This window comes from Triticum urartu, chromosome 1A, assembly GCF_056163025.1.
Source record: "Triticum urartu cultivar PI428250 chromosome 1A, HENAU_Tu73, whole genome shotgun sequence".
NCBI lineage: Eukaryota > Viridiplantae > Streptophyta > Magnoliopsida > Poales > Poaceae > Triticum > Triticum urartu.
The window spans coordinates 569,244,726-569,251,707 of record NC_141873.1 but is presented as its reverse complement, the minus strand read 5'-3'; positions in this window follow the sequence as shown (position 1 = coordinate 569,251,707).

The following is a 6,982-nucleotide window of genomic DNA, read 5'->3' as shown; positions in this document are numbered from 1 at the left end:
ACTTGGGGTCGGTGTCCTCGCCAGCCATGTCGTCGAGGAGGTTGTCGACGTCGGGGAAGAAGTCGTCGTCGGGGAAGTAATCGTCGGAGTCTGGGGCGTCCGTGACGAAGAAGTCAGTAGTCGCGCTGAGCGCTCCCCAAAAACCTTATCACCCTTCTCCCGTACAGGGCTCAAAAGGTGCGGTTTCGGAGGCCTACTGTCCCGACTTGCGGTGCACGCCGCAACTTGGGATAGGGAAGATCGTAGCAGCAGCGCAATGCTCAGGAACTTTATGGCGAGAGGAAGAGGATCTTCTGGTGTATCTCTCTGAGAGGATAGGCGCAAGAGAAGGAGGCGAGAGGCTGCGTCGGGAGCTGAAGGGAACGAGGGAGACGAAACGAACAGGCAACAGGCGAAGAGGTTTGTCGTTCGTATTCAATTTCCACTACAGCAAAACGTTTCAGCTTCCGCGTGACCTTTCGTATACCCATCGTGTGTGGCAAAAATTTAGACATCGGCTCGGCTCATTCCCGCAACCCGTGGCGCGTCGTGGCGAGGCGGGCGGCGGAGGAGGAACGCGCGTGATGTCTCTCGTATTCTCAAAGAGCCTCCCTTATAAAGAGGTCCAACTCCCTCTAAACTAGCAATGTGGGACTAAACTTTAATTCCACCTCTTGCCTTGCATGAATGGGCTGCGTGGGCCTCTAGGATTTATTAGGAATTTCTGAAACTGCTATTGGGCTAGGTCCAAAATACACAAAATTCCAGCAGCTAGCACCTCACTATGGTCACAGTTGTCTGAAGAAATTGGAGTGGAGGTTTGTAAATCAGCTCACCTTAATTAGTGGCTCTGGATGCATCATCTGCATACTTGATTTCTTGACACATCTTGCCTTTTCCCGATATCTTAGTCTGTTCCCATCCGTAGGAAGAACTGGACTGATGCTCCTTTATCTTGCTCACAGTTTCCCTTTCTTGATTTGCAATATTAAAGCTTGGTTTCAACGCTTGAGCCCAAAATTTTGCTTCACTCAGGTCCTGTGCATCGTGTTTCCAAACTTGTGCATGATGTTTGTGCAATTTTGGTTGTTCTTTTTGTATAGATTTCAATCTGATGTTCTGCACATTGATGTGTGTGTATTTGTGTTCTTGTGCAGCCAAATTATTCATGGGAGTCATCGGCTGGCCGATCGGCCTCCCCAGCCCATGTCCATGAGGTTGTTGACTCCATCCTCCTCTACCCCAATCACCGGCCTGGACCAGGATCATCTTCTTCGTTGCAAGCAAAGAGGATGAAACACCTGGACCATCTCGTACGCGATAAGAAAAATGATTTATTCATCAATCAATGCTGGATAGCAAGTAGCTCAAAGTAGACAACAAATTTGGACACTTTTTGCCTGTTTCCACTACCTGTTAATATATCAGGATGTGTGGCTTAACTTACATTGACTAACTGTGCTCATGAAATAGTTGGGTTCGTGTTGCATCGTTGCTATTCAACCTAATCTTTGTTGTTCAAGTAACATGTTAATCTTACATGGAAGCCAATTCAAATGGTTTCAGTACAGCTGTACAACCAGCTGCTAGAAAGGAAATTACCTTCCATGTACCCATCAGGTTTAGGAAAGGATAGTTCACTTTGAAATCGGCTGATACAGACATAGTATTTTCAATCTGTTCAAATGGCATCCCGACGAATTCCTGATGATTTACATTTAACAGTTAGAGTGAAGATGAATGAGAAGAACACTAACCCCGTCTAGCATCATACAATAATCATCATTATTATGGATACAAGAAAGTATAGATATTTTCTTAGGTAGTATCTGAGCATTATTGGCTTGTGAGTGTGGCCAAGCATAAACTGACACAGTGACATCTTTCAGCAATTTCCCAAATTAGTCCATGTACTGTGTTGCAAAGTTGTACCTTTTTATAGGAACCGAGTCACACATAAAAGGGCCGAATTTTCTGGCAGATAGGCGATGCTTTGTACAAATAACCACGTGTAAAACTTATTTTAGTTGCTATTAGAAAAGCTGTTACTTTTGAACCTTCCATGTCAAGAAATTATAAATAATTTTTATGTGTTTTACCCTGGCTCCCACATCAGATTGTTGCTCTCATGTTTGTTCCCCAAGTTGAGAATAGCAAGAAGATACTTATTCTCCATGGTACAAAGACCAGCGCAGTTTTGATCTTTGTGTTGTAGTTAACATTTTTTTTTAGATGTTTGCTGTAATTAACCTTGGCTTTAGAGTTGATATGATACTCCATTTGAGATGCATTGCATATCGATGCTGATAATCTTATTAGCACGCAATAAGATGTTCACGTTAGATTTAAAAAAATTAAAATACGATGCTTGCTATGATTTGTTTTACGGGTGAAATTTCATGTATGTGGGAATCAGTTTTTTTTATGTTACAGATCATCAATTATGTATATGAAACTGTAGTCTGCCCTGAACATCATACTAAAAAGAAGATTGGGATGATTTTCGAAATATACAATGATATAGCAGGTGTGTAGGATTAGAAATAGACCAGCACCGCAAAACAAATCATAGCAATTGAGAATTAGGCGCTCTACTGGTAGCGCCAGCCTCGGGGATTAAGAGTAAATTAGGCGCTCTACTTTCAGATTGGCATCAAGCTTGACGATGTGGTGACCTGCTAGGACGGGTGACATTTATCTCTCTTCCTTGCATCTCATGCTTTGATTTGGGTGTTGTTTAGTTTGTTCACATTTATCACTATGTGCTAGAGCGACTAATGAGTTTTGCTGGAATATTAAAAAGAGTGTTCTAGAGCGACTAATGAGTGTTTGTTTTGGTGCAGAGACTTCTGCTCTGTATCTCTCTGGAGCGACTTTTTGGCGCAGAGACTTCTCCAAAGCTCAGGCCATGGCCTGCTGGGAAGGGGAACTGATTCCAGCTGCAGCGTGTCCCAATGGCGAAATTCTTGCTGAAAGCACATGTTCAAGGGGTGTGCGGCTGCTTAAGCTGGTAGATACACTTCCCGACTTGATAACAGATGCATGCTCTCCGTGAAGAGTGACCAAGGTAGCGAGTACTGAATAAATAAAGAGAACAAATTTAAATTAATGTTTGTTTTGTGTTGTCCCCGTATGCATCACAAATACTCCCTCCGTTCCGAATTACTTGTCGCGGGTATGGATGTATCTAGATGTATTTTAGTTCTACATACATCCATTTCTGCGACGAGTAATTTAAAACGGAGGGAGTAGTATTTAGAGATTTCCTGTTATTAACATTGTCCAGGTAGGACTCTATTTTTAGAATGCTCGGAGCCAACCAAAGCAAACCAAAGCATTTATGCTCATGTTGGACCGAACCGGTTAAAGCAATTATGCAAGGCATTATGTGCCTAAACTATTTATATTCTCCGACACACTCATTTTATATGTAATCATTATTTAATATGTAGTTATCTTTAATTTTTCATCTTCCTTGATCCATATCATGAATATGCATATTTGGTTGACTTGCTTCTGTCCAGCTCCACTACGTTGGAGGCCTTCTTGCAAGAGGTGGAGATGAACCCTGTTTCAACTCCTATCCAGGCTTAGTAGTCAATCGCAGCTGTCATTGAGATAGAGGTCAGTGTCGTGGATGATTGTGGCCACAACTGACACCATCTCCTTTTTTTGCTAACCAACCTGTGGTTGGGATGGTTAGATGGACAGCGGTATCCCAGTCCACCAGGGTTCAAGTCCTGGTGCTCGCATTTATCCTGAACGTAAAATCTTAAGATGGTATGCCGGTTCAGTCTCTCGAAAGTGTTCATCATCTTGAAATTTACGAAGTCACCGTAGGCGTCTCGTCGTCGACGGGAACGTCTCCTCCCACTGAAAACACATTGCCGGAAATCCTGAAATAAATCCAGAAATAATGCAAGCACCAGGATTTGAACCCTAGTGGGCTGAAGATACCACAGTCCCTCTAACTATCCAACCACAGGTTGGTTCGCCCGTCTGTATTGTGTTAAAAAAGTAAATCTTTCTTTTTTCTACTAGTGAACGATCGAACCGGTGCGCGCACGTTAGAATAGGCATTTTTCCTGCTGTTGGAGTGGGACCCGCCCGCCCGCCCAAGGCATCCTCTCTCCTCCTCCTTCTTTGTTTCTTCTTGGACCTCAATAAGTTTCAAACGTTCAGAATTTAAGCATGCTAATCCGAACTCTTTTCATGGCAACTTTAGTTAAGATGATGTTGACAAACATGACAATTTTTTGACAAAAAATCTAACTGGAACGAAGTTGCCATGTGTTAATAACTAAAGTTGCCACCTCGCAGCAACTAAAGTTGCCATCAGAAAACGTTCGGGATGACATGCTTAAATTCCGAACGTTCAGGATTTATCTATTTCGTTCTTCTTCGTCTGACTTCCGGCACAATTTCGCGACTCGCCCAGGGGACGGAACGTTCGCCCTCCGCCGGCGTGCTTGTCCTCTTCTCTTCCTCGTCTCCGACACGACATGCATGCATCTCCGGTCGATCCACCACCTCCGTACATCTCGTCAAAAAGATGACTCTTTTTAAGATCATCACACAACAATTCAATTCCGGCACTCAAGGGGCCAACCATGCAATTCAATTTCGTCACCCTGGGTGAGGAATAGTTATTCTTCACCCCCTCCCCCTCTATTTTACCATCAATGCACCGTAATTTTATGTTCCGTAAGTTTTGTCTTATTTCCGACACAAAAAGAGACCGTAAGAAAATATATAATCGCCGTAAAAAATATTTTATGTTATATAAAATTACAAACATAAAAACATAGTCTAAAATACACATAAACTGCAAATTTTCTTGTCTTATGACCTATATTTTTATTTTCTTATGTCAAATTTTACGTAGTGAATCAATAAGAATGTAACTATTTGAATTCCAAACGTAATTTAATTATGAAATGATCGTAAGATTACCTCGGGTGAATAACTTATTCTGCACCCTGGGTGATGAATAGTAACACTATATATATATATCTTAGGGTCTGTCTAGAAGACTAGAACACATCTAGATGCGATATAGTTATGTCACGTCTAAGCTGATGTCCACTTTGTTTGTGGTCTATTTTGTTTGTCCTAGTTTTTTTTTGTTTCTTATTGTTGCATTATATATTTGTGGAAGCTTAGATGTGACATCCTTAAAAAACATCTAGATGTGTAGACAAACTGTATATTATATGGACATGTTGTAGAGCGTAGATTCACTCATTTTGCTCTCTATATAGTCCTCATTGAAATCTTTAAAAAGACTTAAGTCGTAAGTCTTTTTAGAGATTTCAATATGGACCACATACGGATGTATATAGACGTAGTTTAGAGGGTAGATTCACTCATTTTGCTCTGTATGTAGTCCATATTGGAATCTCTTGAAAGACTTATATTTAGGAACGGATGGAGTATTTAGTAAGGGCATCTTGAACGGTAACCCGTAAAAAACCTCCCGCATCCGTCCGCGGACAGGGAGAACTAGTCCGTGCACACGGATGCGGGAGGCAACCATCCAACACTAGCCGCATACATTTTGACAACAACTCAAACCAACCGGGCGAAATTCTTTCAAACAAGTCCGGATTTCATATAAATACGACATGATTTCATATAAACATGATGGATTTCATTACAAATACATCAAAGCGGTCCTAGGCGGGCTCTGGAGTATAATTAATACCTAATCTAAATGATCGCCGATGTCTTGTCCTCGTGTCCGGCCATGAACCAAGAGAACGGAAGCTTCGCCTTTTCCAGCTCCGCCTCGGTGCTCTCCAGCTCTGCCTCCCTGAGGCCCGGGAAGTGAAGTTGTCCGCCTCAACATCACCACCAAGCGACTAATCAGACGAAGATGCTGAGTCCACCAAGCTTGGCATCGACAGGAGGGGAAGAGTGGTGGCCTTCCTAGGACACGAGCGGCGGCGACCTACCATGCATTACTCTTCCTCGCTATCGGCGGCGCCCGCGGACGTGCCGGCTTCTTCGTGGTCGTGGAGCCAAGGTGTGGTCTCGGTGATGTCCTCCTCGTCGGTGTCGCCAAACAACGCCTCGCCCGCGTCGTCGTTGCACTCCCTGCCCGCGGCCGCCACCTCCGTCACCCGCTGTCTGTACCGCCAACGAGCAAGGCGGATCTCGCGGGCGGAGCGGTAGGACTCGAGCAACGCCTCCTGCTCTGCCAGGTCCGCGTCCAGCGCGACCGCCCTACCGACGACGAGCTGCTCCTTCGCCTGCAGATGCTCCTGGAGGAGGTTGTGATTGTAGTTGGCGTCTGTCTGCGCCACCCAGAACTACTCCTCCCATTTCTCCCGCACCATGTCCATATAATGGGCACGGGCCTCACTGATGGTCAGGGTGCAATGCATCGGCAAGGGGGAGCAGAGGAAGAGGGTGCCGTGTGAAGGAAATATGCCCTAGAGGCAATAATAAGGTTGTTATTTATATTTTCTTATATCATGATAAATGTTTATTATTCATGCTAGAATTGTATTAACCGAAACTTAGTACATGTGTGAATACATAGACAAACAGTGTCACTAGTATGCCTCTACTTGACTAGCTCATTGATCAATGATGGTTAAGTTTCCTAACCATGGACAAAGAGTTGTCATTTGATAAACAGGATCATGTCATTAGAGAATGATGTGATTGACTTGACCCATCCGTTAGCTTAGGACATTGATCGTTTAGTTTACTGGTATTTCTTTCTCCATAACTTATACATGTTCCTATGACTATGAGATTATGCAACTCCTAAATACTGAAGGAACACTTAGTGTGCTATCAAATGTCACAACGTAACTGGGTGACTATAAAGATGCTCTACAGGTGTCTCCGATGGTGTTTGTTGAGTTGGCGTAGATCAAGATTAGGATTTGTCACTCCGTGTATCGGAGAGGTATCTCTGGGCCCTCTCGATAATGCACATCACTATAAGCCTTGCAAGCAATGTAATTAATGAGTTAGTTACGGGATGTAGCAT